The sequence below is a fragment of the Catharus ustulatus genome, chromosome 3 (assembly GCF_009819885.2).
Source record: "Catharus ustulatus isolate bCatUst1 chromosome 3, bCatUst1.pri.v2, whole genome shotgun sequence".
Lineage (NCBI taxonomy): Eukaryota > Metazoa > Chordata > Aves > Passeriformes > Turdidae > Catharus > Catharus ustulatus.
Window position 1 is genome coordinate 15,682,637 of NC_046223.1, and position 20,082 is coordinate 15,702,718.

The following is a 20,082-nucleotide window of genomic DNA, read 5'->3' on the forward strand; positions in this document are numbered from 1 at the left end:
GGGCTCCAAGGCTCTGCATCATGGAACAGCACCAGAGCAACACGCTGTTTGAAAGTAAAATGCATGGTAAAATCCTCCCCCAAAAGACAGGTGACTCCTGTCCATTGCTTGGGATCAGGGCAGTCATTTTTGAGCTGAAAATCGCAGAAAGGAGGCAAGCAGGCTACAGGAACACCTGAGATACTATCTGTTCAAGCTCTATGGAAAAAAAAATAAAAAACAAACTAAACAGATGGAAGAAAGCCTGGGCAAAGGGAAGGAACATTTGTTTTGAGTGTCTCAGTCCTCAGCCTCTTCAAGCCAACAGCCTTCCCTCTGCAAGAGGGTGGGGTTAAAGGGCTGGAAGATCATGACACTCCCCCCAAATCAATCTTGTGGGCTTGTCATTGCTTCTGACATGGATTTGTATCTGCTTTTACTTAGAAACAAATGAAATGAACTCCTCATGTTTCATCACCAAGCACCACTTTCACCACTACTGAATGCAATTTTCTCACTGCCTCATCCCTCTAGGTTTTACCTCTACATCTCCTTAGAGTTTTCTTGAAAAAAAAAATATTTTCCTAATCAGCCCTTCCTAGTGCCAGAAAGTCTGCAATAAACTACTCCTGCAGTTCTGTCATGTCTGCTCAGGGTTCTGATATTCCACTAGTGGCAAAGTAAATTCTTCCTGGCTCATGCCTGCTCAGGACAGGCAGTCCAGGAGAGCCCATTCTTCTCTGCTTCCTGGGCAATGATATCAAATATCAGCAATCACAGCAGGGTCTGACTCAAGCCTCTGCTTCACCCCTCAGAGGACACCAGAACTGCGCAGCCTGGCAAACCTAAAAATGTATATGCAAGGCATGCTCTCCCCAGACAGAGCGGTAGGTGCTGCAAAATGAGAGCAACACCTCGGTGCTTTTGCAGAATTGCTTTTGTTCACACTGTGCATCAGAGCGACTTGCAGAGAAAAGCATGTGAAATAAGTGAGCACGTATTGTCCCACCTGCTGTGTGGGCATTAAAGCCAAACACACAGTGGGGGCTGTGTGGAGGACAGCAGGCAGTGGGCTGCAGAGTCCCTGCCCTCCCCTCTGTTTCACACAGGTCCCTTGTTCTAGTGCAGAATTTATTTTTTTTAATACAGGTGCGTATGGTGAGCAAGGGAGCAAGACTGGAGCTCAGGAAATGAGGAAATGAGCATGTTGTTCTTTGCTAGCGCACTCTTCTTGCTCCTTGCTAAGAGCCAGGACACTGAAATAAGGGGGTGCTTGAACTTTACTACTCAAGGGCACGAGGTGCAGGGTCCATGAAAGCAAGCTGAGCTCCACAGCTACTCAAGGCTTTGGGTGGGGGCAGAGCTTGACCCAGGTCTACATATTCTTTGTGCACAGCATTTTGAAAGCTAAAGCATCCACTCGTGCAGAGCAGAAGAAAGCACAGTCTGGTTACAAGGAGCAGGAAGCATTTGCAGCTCTGCTACCATTACAGCTCCTTCTTGTCTCCCTCATTGTTCACCAAGCTGCACCACATTTCTCTTCTTCTGTAATCCCCTTCTCTGTTTTCCTCCACCACCTCTCAAGGCACACGTGTCCTCTTCCCCTCTTTTCTGCTCAAGTGCTTTCTGTTTCTCCTCTTTGCTTCTCTGTTACACTTCTTTGAACCAGCCTGGATGTTTCACTTCTGACAGGAATATTCTGTGCTCCTCAAGCAGCTGAGAGGGGAGACTAGAGAGGTTCAAAGCAGAAAGCCCGAGCTCGATCAAGAGACTGACAGGCAGGACAAATTTTTTCTGAGGGGCTTAGAAAAAGAAGAGGAAGGATACACCTTGGTCTAGCCCAAAGGATCTGTCCTGATTTGGGACAGACTTTTGCAACCCAAGACCAAACCCTTCAGAAGGACTAGGTTTATGTACATTATGATGGAGAGGCAGAGATGCTAGCAGTTACGAAAACAATCACATTATTTACAGGACATTGGCTGGCATTTTCCAGCTAATAAGAGGAATAGTAAAGAAAGCTGCTGTGCTTTAAAAGCGCTGCCAGATTTAAAAAAGCACTGCTAAGCAGCCTGCAGCCACAAAATCAGGTTGACTGGATGTATAAACCCTACACTCCACAGGTGGCCCAGCCAAGCTCTTAGGATTGAGAAGCTGCTCCAGAAAGCAGAAATGCCAGTTGCTGGGAAATTGCTGTGAACATGAAATTTTCCTCTCTTCACACTCCTATCTCTTTGCACCTTTTCGTTCTGCCTGCTGAGCCCTGTGGGCAGAGATCAAGGGCACAGCATCCCAGATGGGGACCTGGGGATGGGCTGTCCTCACCAGCTGGCTGTGGAGGGGCCAGGGCAAGCTTGTGCAATGCACCTCAGCTGCCTGAGGCCACCCTGGGGCTTTGTGACCACCTGCTATTTTTGTATTTGGAAAGTTTTGTGTGGTTTCTTATCCATTTCCCCTAATGGGATTAACTCACATTTGCATAGAATACCCAGTCTCAACCATCCATATTAATAATTCAGAAGCTTCCCTTTCCTCTTAAAGTAGAAAGCAGCTGCCCTGGATTTTTACAGTATTGGGTGTTTAGCATTTGAATGGGATGGCATTAGCTACCCTGCTGCTCAGGAACTGTTTGCCCATCCAGATTCCACCTATGCATCTGCTAGGAATGGACTTCAGGCTTTCCAGGAGCAGTGACTATTTCCTTCTCCTTTCTCATGCCTTAGCCTCACCAAATTATTCTGGACAACTCATTTAACCCTTTCTCTTCCCATGACTGAGGGAGAAGCAGCTGCTACACTCTTCCTCCAAACTTCTCTTAGACCAAAACTATTCCTCCCAGAGCTTTTTCTATTTTATTTGGAAGAGAGCTGTGACATTTTAGTATAGCCTAATGAAAATGTGCTAAATGGTACTAAAAGAAAAGCCAGACCTGGCTTGCTTCTTTGAGATTAGAGACCAACAGTCTTCACACTCTATATTCAGTCAAGCTTCCATTGACCTCCAAGCCATTTTGGACAAATGGCACAGAGTTTTCTGCAGAGACTGAAGGTCCTGACCCATTCAAGATTGTTGCAAAGTAAAATGTAGTGACTTGTGCAGCTGCTCAGGTCGAAGTTCCATTTTGACCTCTGATTTATTTTTCTGTCTTAGAAAGTAAGGTTCTGTAGAGTTGCAGAGAGGTTTTTTTGTTTACTAACCAGTTCGATTGGTAAAAATATTGTGCATTAGCAAATCCTATGCTTCCATATCTCAGGGAAATGTGCTCATTATACCAGACCTTGAAAGCTTTAGGTGAGACATTTAAACAAAGCAAACCACTGCCCCTTTTTCCTAGTAAAACCCATGTGCTGGCTGCCGTCAGGACACTGCTGGGCACCTCTTATTCTGCTCTGCTTCAGTCCTCAGGGACTCCAGAATTCCTGGCACATGTGCAGCAGCTGGAAATGCTCACTCACTGCTCTGCTTCCTGAACATTTTTGATCAGCTTCAGGCCATCACATCCCAGGAGAATTTATCATGATGGACTTTCACAGCAGTCACTTTGTGCTAGTGAAACAGTAAAAATACTAATAAATTCTGGGTTTGCTTTGTGACAATACAATAGGCTTTTATGCCCAAGGCTCAGGCTCAGAGAAGGACATGAAAACCAAGGCTGAGCAGCAGGAGCTGACAGAAGTTTCTGAGTAACTGAAAACTTTTGAACAGCATAAAAATCAGACGTTTTGCCTCTGGGAATACAGAAGAGCTTGCAGCCAGGAAAGCTGGAGTGCAAATGATGGGCATGGCCCATGGCAACATCCGGCTCCTGGGGCAATACAGGCATTAACAGAGCAAGAGCATCATCCCAAAGAGCTGGGTGAGCAGCACTCCAAAGGGCACGTCCAACCTGCTTGGAATCACCAGGGTGCTTGGGTAGTTCACCCTTATCCTGGTGTCTGGAGAGTGTTTCAAGCTGCTGAACATGGAGGGATATTTTTCCCAGTGCCCACAGAGACACTGACACTTTCCTTCCATGCTTCATGTACCTCAGGCTTGCAAGGTGGTGGAAAGGACAGGATTCGGGGTTTTGCTCCTGGGAAATGTGTGAAATTTCCCGCAGAGGGCACAAAGTGGCAACAGCTCCCTCCTGCTACAGGTTCCGAGGTGAATGAGCTATGTGGGACAGGTCCCTTGGAGGAAGCCAATTCCACAGTGCTCACATTCATAGAACACCTTGTAGGGAAGATTTGCCTGGATCCACCATCACTCCCAGATGGCAAACAGCAGGCAGAGCAGCCTCTGGCATGACACTGTCTCCTGGCTGCTCCCCCCCATCCAGGTCAGCCCTGTGCCAGGGAGGTTCCTGCTCGGCACTGCTGTGCCTGGAAAATGGGTTTTTCTGAGGCTGACACTGTGGTGTGCTCCCACACGCAGCTGCACAGTGAGCTATTTAACTGCACAGATATTACTGAGGCACAGACTGCAATGCCTGTTTTCTTTCTGGAGTGAAAAAGGGAGCATTACATCATGCCTATACTAAGAAACACTCCTTCCTTAAGGACAACAGCACAAAGTTTATTTCAAAATGCATGATTAAAATGCATGATTAAAATGCAAGGGTGCTCACAGATAGGGAAGGGAGAGGTTGGATTTTTCCAGCCTGGTTTGTGACCTTGTCCTCATTATTCCTCTGCTTCCCACTTGTGGGAAACAACTGTCTGGAGTTAGGATGGGGTGTGCAAGGAAATTTTTGTGATCCCAGCTATAGAAAAGCAGTGAGGCACCCAGCATCTCCTGGGGGTCTGAGGGGAGCAAAGGACTATCAGGATCCCTGAAGTTCATACTCGATTTTGGCATGGGAGGGTGAGAGGGAACTTCAGGGGACGCTCACATGGTTGGGCTTGACCCATGGTCAACCCTGTAAACCATCCCTGGAAGGACCTCAGCACAGGCAGGTGATGAGAATTCAACCCCTCTGCAACCATTCTGCGAGTGCCCAGCCCTTTGCTGCCTTCTGCATCCCAACTGGAATGTGCACAGGAAAAAAACTGGGACAGGGCTGAGTCAGATCATTGGCACCATGGCTGTAGCTTCTTCTGTCCTGTGTAGAAGACCCCAAATTTTAATTCTGCTGCCCCTGCTGTTGAAGCTGACATTTAATACCAGGTGAGGAGCTGGAGACAGTCCTGCACACGTGAATGGACCCTTATAGGAGCCTGACAGAAGAGATTCCCTCACAGCAAACAGGCAGATTTCATCTTGATGCATCTTTGGCCACGGACTGCTGTAGACATGTCATTTTGTTGCTGTCTCTCCTCCATCTCAAATAAATATTGCACCTAGAAGGAAATTAAGAAAAACAGATTATTTTCAGCCCTGTGAAAGATGCAGATTTACTTCAGGATTTCTCTCTCTGCACTGACAAAGACTTAGACTATGCTTTCAAGGACTTTTTTTAATGCATTTCTGTGTTTTTCCACTTATGGGACAAAAGATTAATTGTATCAATAAAACGATAATGTGCTCTGTGAGTCAGTTCTGCTATACTGAGGTTATAACTCCTGTATAGATAGAGGTCAGCTCTGTGAGGTCCCTGTAACTCCTACAAAACATTCCACATGCTCAGGAGGAAGAAGAATCTCTGAGTTTCCTTGCAAAGACTGTGAAAATAAGTATTTTCCATATGTTCTTGGACAAGAGTTGATGCCCAGGTTATAAATTTTGAATATAGGCAGCTTAAATGGGCTGCATTGCTGGTGCTCTCCCTTAGTTTGCTTAATGATACTCTTTGGTGATTACACTTAGAAACTGGTGTTAAATCTTCTTTAATAAGGAAACTTACTTTAATTTTTCTGTATTGCTACCTATACCACTATAATCTATTTATAAAATACCAAGAATATAAGTATCCTATATTAACCTAACATGATCACACTTTATTAATTATAATGATGTAAGAGATTATTTATTTGCAAGAATTGAGAAAAGTCTGAAAACTATACCAGCAACAGCAAAACTCCCAGAAAATGAAACTTGAAACACCACCATGTTCCTGGAGCTATTCCTGGAAAGGTTGTCATGTTTGTGTGAAATCCTGGGGAGGGAATGTATGCAAGCATTCTGCTCATCATGAACCCCAAACACCCACAACACTGCTACAGTCAATGTAATAATATGTTCTGAAAGAAGAAACACTCCAAAGCAAACTGAAAAAACCCTTCAATGCTTTTTGACACCCAGAAGACAAAGGTGCCCAGGGGGTGTTGTTTTTCCACCCAACACACCAGACCCACAACAATCAACCACAAGGCTCCAAGAAAATGTACAGCCAGGTTGCCAACAACAAAACCTGACCTCAGAAGGGAGAAGTGTCTGAGGAACAAGGGGTTCACTGTGGGATGGTTGCTCCCATTAACACTGCAGGCTGTGGTCTCCAGGATCATAGACAGAGGGTCTGCCCTGGAAAATATTTCTTTCTCATTAGAAGCAATGTTAGTGAGCATCCATGTCTGCTGAGGAATGTACTTGAGGGTTTGTGGAACAGGAAAATCAGAACATGAAATATAATACCTACGTTCTCTGCCTTTCTTACTGCACGCAGACTAGAGACTTATTCCAAGGGGATTGCCCTGAATTATATTAATTAGCAATTAGTATAGCAATCGTAAAGGAATACCTGCAACAAAAAGTGTGCTTTATTCATATGCTCATAACATATGTGGTTTTATATCCAGAGAGTGGCTGGGCACTGCAACAGGCTCCCCAGGGCAGTGCTCACAGCACCAAGGCTGACAGAGCTCCAGAAGGGTTTGGACAATGCCATCAGGGACATGCTGTGACCCTTGGGGTGTCCTGCGCAGGGCCACGAGCTGGACTCGATGATCCTGATGGGCCCCTTCCAACTCCTCATATTCTGTGATTTTGTGGTTCCTTAGTATTTCCTCCCTATCACTGATCTTGTAAGATTACTGAAGGCTTATAGACAAAGGACATTCTACCTCACATCCCATAAATATTATTTACCTTATGAACATACGGAGTGGCACCCTAACAACACAATCAGAGCGAGGTGTTGATCTTAAACTCAGGAAGGGACAAAACTGGGCAACTCATTACCTAAATCATGGTGTAAACCTGGACTGAACTCTCCAGCTCTCCATCAGGTATGCATAGAGTGCTTTTCAGATTGCTGCAAGACTATATTCCTCTTAGGGCTAGCTCAAGGCTCCTCGGTTGTTTTGCTGCCTCAAGGATGAGGACAGAAATAACAAATGCAGACACAAAGCAGAATTCCAAGAGCCCTTCAGATCCATCCAGAACTGTTACCCCTGGCTAAACCAAGCCAAACTGATTTTGAAAAAACTCTTTATTCTTTATTATCTGCTTGATTGGAGGGTCATAGGCAAAAATAGAGTTTTTAGAAATATTGCTACTTATTACATGATTGTTTTTCTTCTAGAATCTGAGGTGATTGGCCCGTCTTTACTGGAACAGATGCTCTACAGCATCAAAATCTTGTATTAATTGTCTCCCTGCAATTAATCAGTGTGTCCATTCCTTATAGGCAGGTTAGAGAATTGTGGTTTACAGACCTGGGCAGCCTTCCACATTCAGCTCACTAGGGGTATGAAAAAACAAGGAAATAAATAATCTGGTACATAACAAATATCTAACAGGGACTGGCATGGAATCTATTCTATCAGCTCCTGCATGTGAGCTCTGAAGAATGAAGGCCCAGAATACTTGCCATGTGGATTTTATTAACGATCATGAAACAAATCAATGGATATTCTGACATAAGAAATTTGTGCTGCTCTGGAGGCAGCTAAATTATTCCATTTGCAATGTATGCTTGAGATTTGCAGTCTCTAAGAGATCTCAAAGAAAGCCCTGCTGGAGCTAGAACCAGACACCAGTTGAGTACCACATGATTTTTGGGTGTGATGGAAAATCTTTCTCACTGCTGGGTAGAAGAGAGCTACTGAGTTTAAATATTTCAAGCTGCAACCATAAAAAGGAAGACATTCAGACATATTTGTCTTTGCCTCATGACACAAAGAGAGAGAGAAAGAAAGAAGGAAATTTAAAAAAAGGAAGAAATCTGTCTGAGCTGTTGTCAAATTGTGCTAAAAGGGTTTGTTCCTGTTATTAGCAAAGTCTGACTGGGTGTAAAGAGAATGCTTTAAATGTGTGAATACATTCAGCACATCTGCATATGAGCCCCAGTTGTTTATGGTGGCTGCCCCCTGAGGACAGACACTTGCTGGAGCTGGAGCTGCATGGAGCTGCAAACCCTTCTTCCCAGAGGGAACACATCTCCTTGTCTCCAGCAGAGCCGTTCTGCAGAGATGCTCTGCCAGCTCAGAGCAAAGGCAGGCACATTAATGATGTATTAGTGCACCGAAGACTGCTCTAGGATTCAAAGCTGCACTCCAGTGATGTAGTTTAACCACAGGAGGCTTGTGCTGAGTATTGAGGTTACGCAAGGGTTTTTCTTTCAGAAGTAATCTCACTCTCGGCTTATTTTGCTCGGTTTCAGTGTTTTGTTGGGTAACTTAGAAATTTGTGAGTTTGTAATTTTTTTCTCAGTTTTGTGTTTAATCTGAAAATTGATAAGAAATTTGTTTCAGGTCAGATCAAAATATTTACATTTACCTAAAAAATGTCACAGGAAAACTCTAGGAACCATATATATATTCTCAAAGAGGTCAAAAGTCATATTTTACCTAAAACTCAAATGCTTTGGCTATAGTTTTCTCTTGGATATAGTTTTCTGTTATATAACTGGGCCTTATATTTTAAGCAAAATTTATGGTAAGTTTAAATGGAAAACATGTTTTGAGGAAATTTTAAAAAGTAATGTAAAACATTGAAAAAAATTCTTTCATTTCAAAAATAAATAATAAATTAAAACAAATTCTTCAAAAATCACCTATTTTTTTTCCAGTCAATTAATTTTCAGTGCATTGGTTTGGGTTTTTTCCTTTGCTCAGTTGTTTGCTAATTAACAGCAATGAGAAATTTCTGGTACCACAAAGAGGAAGAGGTCATAAAAATTGCTGTGATCATCACTGTAAGCACTTAGTACAAGTCACCAATAATTGTAATTACCTCAAGGAAAAACACAAGCTAGTCCTGTCTTACAGATGGAAAACATGGGGCACAGACCCCGAAATCACCTTTCTGTGGTCATGCAGGACATCTAAAATTGATCAAGTAGCACAGCCCAGGAGGAGTGGAGCTGTGGGGACAAAAATCTGAAGAGGTCCATGATATTTGTGTTGGGTTCAAAGCACCCACATGGATAATCCTTGCTGTGCATTTATTTCTGGTCTGGGCCCATAAAGCTGGACCCACATTCACAAGCAGAGTACATCAGGTGCCTGCTCTGAAAAGGCCATGTTGTCCAAAACTCCTCCACAGTGGGAATTAAAGGTAAAGTGAGGAGAAATGGGCCATAAATTAATTTCAAAACACACTCCAGTTCTGCTTGAAGATGCTAATGCAGACACTGCATTTTGTGTCCTAAGAGAGCCCAGGTCTCTGAAATGCTAATTCTGGACTCACTTATATAATTTTCTCACTTCCAACTTGCAAGAGGCCTATTGTGAAATGGTTTGAGTGTTTCAGTAGTACTAGCCAAAAAATGTAAGCTTCAGGAGTAGTCACAGTCTCAGTCAAGAGTTACTGCTCATTGCTAGAAGAGGCAGCCTGTCCCAATTCTGTTTTTCAAACACTCTTTTCTTGGTGACATCACCATTGTCATAATTATTTCTAAATGGGCAAGAGAATAATAATAGTTTAAAAACTGTACTGATAAAATCAAGTAGCCATGAGTGAATCAGAATGAGTTCAGACTGGGAATCCAAAAACTGGTTCTGATTAATAAAAAAAAGGAAATTGAAATAGCTTACATAGAAGACAGTGGGAAGTGGGACCTCCCAGTGTTTTGAAAGGAGGATGATATACTAATGAGATTGTATAATGAAGGGATTAAGACAAGGGATTGCTGTATCAAACTTCCAAATTCTCAATATCTGCAGAGCAGGGAGCGGATTGGATGTCCCTTGTTGATAGTGCTCATTCACACTCTATTTATTCTGCACTTACACATGCCTCAAATCTCTCAGAGGCACAGGGGCGTGGGAGCTTCTTTTCCTTTTTCCTTTGTGTTTATACACAAACAACATGGGTTCTGAGGGGCTGATCTTTTTCCATCTTCTTCTGAAGCAGGAGAGCTTGTCCATAGGAGACAGTGCAGTGTGTGGTCAGTGATATTAAAGCCTTCCAGGTGGGTTCAGATTAGTCCAGGGTTAAATTCATCAACTGGTTTGGACTCAAACCTTTTTTTTCTAGAGATCGCTTTGCAACAATCATTGTTTCCTGGTTGACTGTTTTCAGTTTCCTTGTTTTCCATCTTTTTCTGTTGTATGGTGTGGGCCCCTTTTCAGGGCAGTCTGGGATTTTTCTCCAGCTAAAACTTCATCTTTGTAGGTCTTGGGTCTCTGGAAATGCCCTCAGGTGTCCTGTGACACACTGGATTTGGAGATTTTGGTCTTCCACTACATTCCTTCAGTTCATTTTGTAGCAGGCTAAGCAAGCAATAAATGTAAGAGACAAAGGGATGCTGGAACAACCACTTAGAGTTTTGAACATGACTCTGAGTCTGCAGTGAGTGAAGATGAAACCTCAGATCAAATAGGACTGAACTGGCCGAACCCAGGCTCTGACAGCAGATTTGTGACACAGTGCAGGTTTTTAAATTTCTAGTTACACCTCTGATTTATTCTGTGAGTGCCACTGTGTGACGCATTTCTCCTGAAAGGTACAATCTGAAGGAGAAGTCAGTGAGGAGTCCAGTGAGGGTTATGGTACTACAGAGAAACGGACCATCTCTTCTTTACATCTCTCATGGATTTTCCCAGTGGTGGATAACGTCAAAGTACCACTGAGCACTTGGTGCACATGCGTTATTCAAATCATGCACTTTTTTTGTGGTAATTGTTACAAGGAGGAATCGGGGATGGGTAAAATGTGCTATGTAAACAGTATGTGGAGAAATTATCAGTATGTACACAATGATAATATTAGGCAGTAAAGGTGCTACCAAAATTGATTGATATGCCTTAATAATACCTTTGCACTCTCCTAAGGGAGCCAGAAAAGAAATGGAGCTGAGACTGTTCTGTGTTGGAGATGATATTTTGTAAGTTCATATTTCTTTTCAATCACTTTCTAGGAAAGTGGATTTTGCACCGAGAGTATAATCTTCTCTTAAAGAACTCTCCTAGTGTGCTTCCCTTTATGAGCCGACATTAGCTGTTATTAAAATACATATTTATTGACATGGAACTGAAACCACTCTTGTTTCATTTGGCTTCTTGTAAACATATCAGGTCACTGTGCTCTATGCGTGAGATTATCTCTTTTTAGATCCTGCTCACAAATATAGGAATAGATTAGTGCAAAATATACTTTTATGCATAGGAAAATGCAAAGTACTTCAAAATAAAATAATTCTTTCCCAATTGCTTTTTTTGTTGTTGTTTTTAATGAGTTTTGCCTAAGGGTTTGATTTCATAAAAGTTAGATGGGTATTCTGCAGCTTTTGCCATCCAGAGATTTTTATTGCAGGGATGAAGATTGTAAAGGTGGCTTGAGATCTCCAAGCTGAGCACTTGTGTTCTTAACAAAGAACCAGCTTCCCATAATTGCAAAGTTACGTCTGTACAGGATGATTAGAATTCTAAAGGAGAACAAATATGGTGTGATTCTGTCAGTGTAAACAGCTTTACCAATGAATGCTTTGCCCAAAGAGTCCAACCCTTCACAGTATTTAACTGCCCTTACACCCAAGCCTGCAGCAGATTCCCAGCTTTCTGCCAGCTGAGCTTACCTCTTCAGACTGAGGCCCCTGCTCATTTAAACCAGTGAGACAGTCCTCATTTCTAAAATGTCAAGACCAGGAAAGCAATACTGACAGTGGTACCTGTTTGGCACAACCTCACCCAGCAGCACCTGCAGCAAACTCAGAGCTTGGCTGAGTCCCCTGGGAAGGTACCTAAGCATGGGTAGAAGTCTAAGTGACCCCAACATAAAATGGGTGATTATCTCACTTTGAAGAGAAAAGAAAGAAAAGCATGCTTTAATATATTTATGTCCATCCTGAGTAATACCTCTCCCATCTCTGTCCTTACTCTTTTCTTCTGCTGCATTACAGAGCTGGCTTTTACCAGCAGCTTCTCCTCTAGCTAGTGCAGGATTTATACAGAGAACAGCTTACCTCTTTGCCTTGGATGAGACACACCCTAGTAATAAAAACAACTTTAATCTCTCTTTTTCAAAAAGGGCCCTCCACAATATGTCCAGACTATTGTTTCCATCAATATGGCAAGTTCCTGTTGTTTTTCAGAAATCAAAATGTTGACATCATTAAGGTGAGCAAACTGATATTTCATAAACCTAAAGCAATACTTCTGCTATTATTTTTTTTTTTCGTTTCTTATGGATCCTCTTCTATTTTTACATTATGTCTCCACCAAAGAGTTGCTAGATTAGTTTGTCTGTAATTTGCTGGGTCATTTGATTTACCCTTTTAAATTGTGACATAATATTAGCTCTGGCATTCCTCAGCCCTCTTGCTCCAAGACTTGCTAGAAATCAGCACAATCAGTTCATAAATCTCCTCAGGCAATACTTCCAATGCTTCTGGATATAAGCACTGTAATCCTGAGATTTTAAAATGTTTAACTTCAGTAGTTGCTGTTTAAGAACCTAAGAGAAAGCGTTACCACACATGTTCTTAACATTAAACCATCATGAAACTATTCTCCTTCTTTATGGGCAAAGAACAAACAATTATTGAGCTGTCCTGAGGCAAAGCTTTTGGGGAGAAGCAATATCTTTGTTGAACTATCAAATAGTTTTGATCATGCTGATAGCAGATATAATACAAGATTTTATCACTTTCTGAAAAATATGCTTTACCTAAATCTTTAAACTACCGTGGTTCCAACAGCACTCTCATGATAAAGATTTCCATTTTTTTAGTGTCAAGAAAATTTTATCATCCTTATCTATGACTCTCCATGTACCAATGCTACAGTTTCATCTGTTCCTCAGGCTGTTCAGCAGTGTCTTTACCCTCTTTTATCAACATTCTGAATTTTGTGTTAAATTTAGGATCCCCACATTCCAATTTCCTATCTGGGCATGTGTATGAATGTGTTTACACCCATTTGGTTTCATTTACAATCACTGCTCTTCTGTCTAACCGGCAGGAGGTTGTGGCCTGTTTTTCCCTCACTGCTGAATTGCAGAGGCTTGAAATTTAATAAATATTTCCTGAAGAGTTTTCTATTACTGTGTGTATTCTGTGTTTCAATTTTTCTCATTATCATTTTGTCTTTTGAGAATTCCTTTTTAAAGCAGAAAGGAAGCAAGAGAGGAAATTGCTGGATATGTCTGCCTTCCAGTTAGGATCAGCAAATGCAACTGGGGCTTTCTTAAATGATATTTTAAATATGTTTGGGGTTCTTTGTCCTTAGGAAACTACCTGTCATATTTAGAAGCTCTAAGGTCAATGGTGTGAATGGAAGAATGTACATGTGCTTTAAAATTTTACCTCCTTTGCTTATTCCCTCTGCTTAACTCAGGTTATAAGGGGATGGTGGCCTCTTAGTGACCTCCCACCCTTCTGTATCTACACTGTGACCATCAGCATGTAAGAACTCTTAGAAATAGGTCACTCTGGGGTACAAATTGCCTTTTAGATAGAGAGAGCTGCTTCCAGCCTGTCACAAGCACCCAAAACACACACTTAATGTTTCTGGACATTTTAATGCACAATTTAATGTTTCTACAGATGTTGTGCTCAGTATTTGGGCACTCCAGGTATTTTGGGCTTCCAAATAGCTCTCAGTACTCCTGAGGGCATCCAATTTCTCTTCACATGTAATTCCTCTTATTTACTGCCCAACTTCTTGTGTTGGTAGGGAGGGTGCTACAGATCTACTTTTCTTTAAATGCTTCAGTGCGCTGGTTCTTTACACTGCTGTACAGTAATTTCACAACTATAAGGCGCACCCTTTTGACTAAATTTTTTCCCCCGAACCCGGAAGTGTGTCTTATAGTCCGGTGCCTTATATGATGTACAAAGTTGCGACATTTGCCGCCCCGGAAGTGTGAGCCGTGAGCCGTGGGAGGAGCCAGCAGTGCTGCGGCAGCCGGGTACAGACAGGCCCGGGGCCCATGGCTGCTGGGTTGAGGCGGGGCCTTGGCCAGAACCGCGCGGGGGGAGCTGGGGGCAGAGCCTGGCTGCAAAAAAAAAAGTGCGCCTTATAGTCCGGTGCACCTTATCTGATCTACAAAGTTGCGAATTTTGCCGACTCCCAGGGGGTGCGCCTTATAGTCCGGTGCGCCTTATGGTCATGAAATTACTGTAATCTTAAGTAACACAGCCAGAGCAAATGTGCTGTGCTAGTGTTTCCTAATTCCCTCTCATTTGTACACTGCTTTAAGATGGCAGCTGTCTCAGTCCCAAGGCACACATCTTCCAGACACTGCCCTGCCATCCCTCTGGTGTGCTGCCACTCACAGCTCCGCAGTGCCAGCACACAGAGGGATGAATCTCATGACCAAACCTCTTCTTAAATATATTTCCTCCTGTATCTTCATGTCTCTAATATATATTTCATGATGCTAAGCCCAGCTGTCCCTTCCTCCTCCCAAGTGCATTCACTGCAGAAATCTTCTGGATGCCCATACAGCACGGTGGCATGCACCTATTACACTGAAATTATTAACAGTGCTGGTTTTGCTGACGACTGTTTGTGCAATTCACTGCTGTAGCACATAAGAAGTGTCTCCAGCCCCATTAATCACATCATTTCCCCAGGATGTTAGGCATTATGACCACCAGGATACGACCTGCTTCTCTTCTAATAGCTGCAGGTTGTGGGCAAGCCACCTTATCACAATGCAAACTCACAGCATCAAGAGTGGCCTGAAAGACTAAATATTCATTCTGTATTATATGAAACCCACATGGAGAGCTCTACCCTCCCCCAGGCACTGCTCCTCCTGGTCTCACTGCTGTTATAAATAAACTGCATGCTGGCTATGCTGCCTTCACAAACTGGTGTTCCTCAGGCAGCTCTTCACAGCCTTGGGATGAGATGCAGAGATTAGCTCGGGGTGTGCAGCCCTCAGGGATGTACTGTTGTCAGCTTTTCTCTCTCTTTTTCTGCAGGGGAGAGGAAATTTGACAAGTCCATCTAGTCGTGATAACAAAGCCATTATAGGAAATCGAGTGAGAGCGGTGCCAGTTGCTGTGTTGTGTCTCCCTCTGTTCCCTCGGTGCTTATGAACCTATTTAAATTCTTTCTCGTGTCCACAGACCAAGTGTGGCACATGGCACCCTTGCAAAAGCCTCCCTGTGTTCACATGGTAAAACACGGACAAGTCAGTGCAGAATATTGGCTGGGCTAGAGAGTCTGGCTCACTGACTGAGGCATCTTGCATGCTTTAGCAAAGCCACCTAGAAAAAGTGTTTGTGCTTTAAGGCAGCAGTGAGATAAACATTGCCCTGGCTCTCTACAGCAAATAGACATTATCTTCAGCAGACAGATTTTCAGATAATCAGTTCAGTGAATTCTTAGTACAGCATGTTGGCCCTGGACAAACCTGGTCATTAGGTGCACAATTAAAGGTTATTGATAGAAGCAGGGAGCTTAGATTTTTCTCTGCATATGAGACTTACCCATCTGTGATGGAAATAGAGCATTTGCCACTCAGAAAAACTCTGAAAAGTTGGAAAAGAATCTAATAAATTTCCTGAAAATTTTGGGAGGATTTGAAAGTATGCTTACAAAGAACCAGCTCCAGGGGATCCAGCTATTTACCCCATCAGGCCTGAGGGGTTACTTGGATAGATTCTAAAAATTCCTATCTAGCAGTCAAATGGCTAGAACCTGAGGCTTAAAGAAAATGGTGCTCAAAATCCAGGACAATTTTTAAACAATATTTGTATTAAATCACTGGATCAATTTCCCAAGGGTAAATTTGATTCTCCACCACAGCAAAATGTTGCATTAAAGGTTGAACAGTTGGTTTAGATTCACTTGTAATTCAAATAAGAATTAACTCAGGGCAGTCTTGTGGCCCTGTTGGTTGCTTTGGTCTTTCCAGTATGTGGAACTTCTGTTCCTGACCTGCAGAAGAGGTGGAGAGCTGTCCTGCTTTCTGCCACACAGCCAGTGCAGATCCCTCCATGGGAAACAGCAGGCACAGACAGACACCACAGCCACAGCATCTTCCTCTCCTGCCACTGCAGGCAGAGCAGCCCCTCCAGATCAGGTATGAGTCTATTCATGCCCTCACTCCCTTTTATTTCCTTTCCTTCCATACGCTGTGCTCGGACACTTCCAAACCTACACCCCCATGGGGCTCAGCTCCTCCTACACCCACCACACCCTGGCATGTTTTACCCTGAAGTGGGTAATACAGATCCTTTGTCACTCTGCATCCCTGCCTGTAGCAACAGGCTTCCCTAAGAAAACCAGACAACATAAAAAGGCAAACAGCAAAGTTGCTTGTTCATTCCCACATGACAATTCCTGGGGTGAGAGGTGACAGGAACACTCAGCTGTCCTCCCCGTCCCGTTTGCCTGGCTAGGGCAGTGCCTCCTTTTTAGGGTCCTGTTTACACACACACTCAGGAAGGTCAAAGCAAACCTGCTGCAGGCAGGAGAGGATGCACATCATTCAAAGCACATTCAGTCTGCAGGAAGGTGCTGAGGTGGCCTCAGGGTCCTAACACATTACCTCTGCAAGACTTAGCTGGCATAACAGAGGACACTGCCTTTTCCACCTGCCTGTCCTCTCTGTCTATTCCCAGCACCGAAACAAAAGTGCAGGTGATGGAGAAGTTCTAATTCCTGGTGCTACGGTTCATTGCCCCAAGAGCTGATCCAAACTGCAATTGATTGTGTAAGCAATTAATAAGACAGAGTGATAACTGCTGCACTCACTGCGGAGAGGATGGAAGCAGGCCAAGTTATGACCCTGCTGGAAGAAGTCTCCAGAGGAGGGAACAGCCTGATAATCGGTTAAATCTTCCCCACATGAATCACTGGAGTTTGTGCAGCAGAGTTTTTAATTCACTATAATTTAATTCTCTGAGGCATAAACCACAGAGATCTACAGCCACTTAAAACTCCTGAGTGAGAGCATCCAGGCGTGCTATGAATTTTCCCATGTCTTCACACCTCCAGTTCAATTTCTACCTCTCACACATTTGTGAACCTAGAGCCATTATAACTCTTTTGCAGGCTCAGATTCATGCAAACTCCCGGGGAGAGGTCTGGCCACACAATATCTCATCACTTCGACCAGAAATGGGTTTTTTTAAAACCTGCACACGTGACTCCTGCCCTGCTTAGATGATTATATCTTTTAGGAGTCCTGCTATGAGAGGTGCATTTTCCCCTGTTTCTGTGATTAGGTGGGAAGTGCTTACCTTTCTCATTTGGACTTGATATTGTCTTCTACAGTGATTTTTTTACATGATGTAGGCATACAGCAAGCCAAGTTGCAGTTGATATAAAATTGTAAATTTTGAATGCATGTCTTCTTAAAAATGGAGCATCTTTAATAAGGTATGGATCATCAGCATTTCTGTTTCTCCATATCACTAAAAACTCCTGTGAAGACTAAGGCAGCAAGGTTTGGAATTTTATGTTGACCATTATGGATATTTTATGTAAGAATTGTTATTTTTTTATGCGTGTTGCTAAATACATACCTAAACCTAGGTGGGGTTTAAGGATAGCATCTTTTGATTTGTCCTTTGTTCAAAGTCAATTAATATTTCTGTTTTTCTAGAAGGCTAAAGCTAGGCTTTAACATGAATGAATTCTACATATTTAAAACTGTAACTTGCAAAATTATCCTTATCTTGTCACAGAAAGTTGCTTCTTTTAAACTGTAAGGGTTGTGCTTCCTTGTATACTCCTTTATAGGGAAAATAAAGAGATGGTGAGGAAGTGTTTAACTCCAGCAGAATTTAATCAATCTTAGGAAAGTTACTATGCTTTTATGTTTACTTTGGAAATTTGGGTCAGGTATTTGACTGGGTTTTTTTAAGAATTTTTTTCGTACATCAGCAGTATATCACTCTGAGCTTGTAGAAATTACCACAATGCAAAAGTGGCTGATATGCACCAGTGAGGAATTTACAGTCATATGTGTAAATCCTGCACTAATGCAAAGAGTAATTCTGTCTGTTCCTGTCTGATCCCTTATAGAAGAGGAAATGTTGAAACTAAACCTGGAGTACCACAATGGAAATGTCAGCTGCAAACGAAAGGCAGTCAACCAACCAGGTTAATGAGCTATTTCCAAATTCCCTCAACCAACACCTTTCCTCTGAAAATCCAATGTTGGCTTACAAGAAGAGGAATAAAAAATTTGGCCCATAATTCCCACAGCAGCTGATGAACCTCAGACACTTTTCAGCCGAGCTCTGCTGGCTCATCAGCTTCCACCTCTGCCACAAGGCAGGTGCCTGAGCAGTGCTGGAGAGCAGATCTTCACCTCCCCAGCACTTCCTCAGCCTTCACCCCAGCCCCTGCTTTTGCCTCTTGTCTCTCTAGAGCTGAGGACCCCAGCTGATGTTTTCTGTAGGGTGGGGCAGGGTCCAGCAGTTGCTAAGGACAAGCTTGGGCAGTGCAGGCTCCCCTTCCTCTCCTTGCAGTTGCCTGGCCCTGCTGTTTAATAAACCCTCAGAGCCCAAGGAACAAACCTCTCTGGAAACAAAGATTCTGTCCTGATTCCACTGCAGCTCCCTGCTGACAGATGCTGCGAACAAGTTCTTACAACTTGTCTCCCTTTTCTGATTAAAAGCATTATCTTTGTGTGAGGCCGGTATTTAAGGCATCAGATTGGACCCAGCCACAGTGTGGTGACAGTGCTTGCTAGATAAGTTTTCTGAAAGTTCTGCAGAGGGTTTGCTCTTCTGAAACAAACTGTAATGATACCATAAATAAAGAATACCACACAGGAGGGCTCAAATTTGATTTCAGCCTTGGCTGGGTGATAAAAGGGTAGCACCTTTTAACTAGGATACGAAAAAACCTTTCTGTAAGGGGTCCTCCAGAAATGAAATCCAATAAACACACACCATTTAAAGAGAGAGAGAAAAGCAGAAGGCTTTGCAAGGACAGAGAGTTTTCTTTGGGAGAGTGGAGATAATAAGAGAATATGTAAAATACCCAGTTATAAGAAAATACACATGAGCACATCAATCACTTTAAACCATAATCCTGAAGTAAATGTTAGTCTTTTTCTCACTTCTAAAAATAGAAGGAGATTATTAACCACGTCAGAGGAGTAGATAATAACCACCAGGGACTCAGAGAAACTTGACTACCAACATTAAAATTCTCCTCTCTATAAGAAACAACAAATTTTAGTTTTCCAAACATAAATAGGGAACGGCATAGGGGAAATCATAGTCTACCTGAAGGGAATATTTTTTCTGGTTGGGGTGGTAATAGTTTTTTCAACCTGTATCACTCAATTAATTGGTTCTCTTCTTTTATTAATTTCTATCTCTGGCTTTACACTGAGCTAGACCTCATGAACAAAGGTGATCTAACAAAATATAATACACTTTACACTTGTAGAATCAAATATTTGAAAGGTTGTGTGGGAGAGGAGAAGCACATCTGTGGAAAAAGCTTCTCTCGCATACATCCATATAAATGAATGATTTTACTAAAGTAAAGAGGTCTACCACTGTTAAGCCTTGTCAATAAGATCAGAGACAGGCCCTTCTGTCTGCTCCTTAAAGTATATTATTTTTGTTACATCACCTTTGCTCACAACATGGCCATTGAGAATGTAATGTTCTTACATATTTCACTGTCAAACTTTATTGCACATTCATGAAGGAAAGTAATTTCATCAAGTGATAGACTGTGAACGATACTAAATATAGATTTATTGAAAATTCTAGTGGAAGGTAAGTGAATTCTTTCTGCCAGCTGGAATAGAGAGCTACAGCCAAGCTATTTTCTTACCTGTCGATCATTCTCAGTGTAAAGAAAATTATGAGTTCTAAAT